The sequence below is a fragment of the Myxocyprinus asiaticus genome, chromosome 43 (assembly GCF_019703515.2).
Source record: "Myxocyprinus asiaticus isolate MX2 ecotype Aquarium Trade chromosome 43, UBuf_Myxa_2, whole genome shotgun sequence".
In the NCBI taxonomy this organism is placed as follows: domain Eukaryota; kingdom Metazoa; phylum Chordata; class Actinopteri; order Cypriniformes; family Catostomidae; genus Myxocyprinus; species Myxocyprinus asiaticus.
The window spans coordinates 2,338-4,495 of NC_059386.1; the positions used below are offsets into that span (position 1 = coordinate 2,338).

At 42.1% G+C, this 2,158-nt stretch overlaps 1 non-coding gene across 1 annotated transcript; it reads left to right on the forward strand.

The window, feature by feature from the left end:
* The first annotated feature begins 480 nt into the window (after positions 1 to 480).
* Positions 481 to 570, forward strand: trnar-ucu (transfer RNA arginine (anticodon UCU)). Its single transcript is given in 2 exon segments — positions 481 to 517; positions 535 to 570. It is a non-coding gene; the product is annotated as a tRNA-Arg (tRNA).
* Positions 571 to 2,158: the final 1,588 nt, after the last annotated feature.

Below are 2,158 nucleotides of genomic sequence, written 5' to 3' on the forward strand. Positions count from 1 at the left end.
CTTGCTTTCGTGCCTCTGCCACCTTCCTGGCAAAAGTTATGGCAATCCGGCATGAGCATGGTGGTTTTCATCCCTATTTCCTAACCCTAACTATCACGTTTAGCAATGTTTGCTTTTCTAAAAGCCTATAGAAAGGGTTACTCAAGTAAATTTGCTGCACTCATCAAGGGTACAAGCCAATCCTGTTCACAAATCTTTCCTTGGCTGTATTTTAATGATACTCTGACATGCTAACACACTTTTCCAACAGGGTACTGTGATTTAGCTGGTCAAGGTACCTTTCTTATAAACAGGAGATCCTGGTTTCAAATCTTAGCGGTGCTTATCTGGCAGTGACTGTGCTATCTGGCCCCTCCTGAGGACAGGAGGTCCTGACATCTTTTGAAAGTGCGTTCAATTCTTTATTCTTGGGAAGTTGATTTCCTTACCACAGAGAGAGTAACCTCAGAGTGTTGGAGACACAACAAGGTGCGTAACGTGGGCTCTGTGGCGCAATGGATAGCGCATTGGACTTCTAGATTGCAAAATATGGCCATTCAAAGGTTGTGGGTTCAAATCCCACCAGAATCACTGTCTTAGTCATTTTGCTAATCACACTTGGCCAACAAACAAGTCTATGTGACCACCAAAACTCTTTTCTCAAACAAACACTTTCATGCTCTCAATAGCATGGCCTATTCCTTGATCTGATGACCTCTCTTCTGGACGTTTTGCTCTTCTTAGTCACCCTCCCATGAAAATTTTGCAGCAGAAGGTGCTGTGGCTCACTTGGTTAAAGTGCCAGTCTAATAAACAGGAGATCCTGGGTTTAAATCCCAGCAGTGCCATTGTAGTGTGTTGTGGTTGCTGAGTCTCTAAGATGGTAAATGGCACTTATTATGAGGGCCAATCAGGTTGAGACACTCACTGACCTCATAAATACTTGGTGGTAGTGCCACTGGAAAGAGCACCCTTGAAAATGGGGGGTAGGGGTTGCTTTCATGCCCCTGCCACCTTCCTGGCAAAAGTTATGGCAATCTGGCATGAGCATGGTGGTTTTCATCCCTATATCCTAACCCAAAAGTTATGGCAATCCGGCAGGAGCATGGTGGTTTTCATCCCTATATCCTAACCCTAACCCACCTCCTATTGAAAGTGTGTTCAATTCTTAATTCTTGGGAAGTTGATTTCCTTACCACAGAGAGTGTAACCTGGAGACACCACACGATGAGCTCTGTGGTGCAATGGATAGCGCATTGGACTTCTAGATTGCAAAATGTGGCCATTCAAAGGTTGTGGGTTCAAGTCCCAACAGAGACACTGCCTTAGTCATTTTGCTAAGCACACTTGGCCAACGAACAAGTCTATCTGACCACCAAAACTCTTTTCTCAAACAAACACTTTCATGCTCTCAATAGCATGGCCTATTCATTGATCTGATGACTCTAACCCTAACCCGGCATGAGCATGGTGGTTTTCATCCCTAACCCTAATCATAACACGTGTTGATTTGCAATATTTTGCGAATATGTTTATAGGCTATATATCTTACAGTCTTATTGACCACCACTAATATTCTTAATTTAGGATGGCAATCAGTTCTCTGCACATTTAAACAAGCATCTTAACATCTTGCACCACCATCCACCCCTTACCTGACAGTAATTAAAATTCAAAGGTGTCTTTCTCAAGAGGGCTCTTACCGGCTGTAAAAGCAGAATCCTTCATTAATTGGTCTACATGCAAAACTCAGGATGGTTTTTTACTTACATGGGAAAGATTTGAACTGTAAAAAGTATTTGAATCTATTCATTTCTAGGATTGCACATCATACAATTGGAAATCCGCCCGTGTTTCCTCCAGAAATTAGTTTGAAAAAAATCTTTACGCAGTAATCACAAACAACGGTGAGGATAAGCAATCTCTCTACAGGAGTCTGCAGTTGCGTGTAAGTGTGTTTATTTCATTGTTTTACTTTGTTGAAGAGTGGTATTCATTGCTAGACTGGTGCTGTTTGTTTACTGTCTTGAACTCGCGTCGCTTATACGAAGGTTGGTGTGTGTGTGCGCTATATTGTTTTGACTTGTCCCAGGTTATTCACTGCTAGATTTAGCGTTGATTGTCCAGTGTGTGTAAAACTATCATGGTTTTTAGTGTTTATAAACAGTGCTTCACTTGT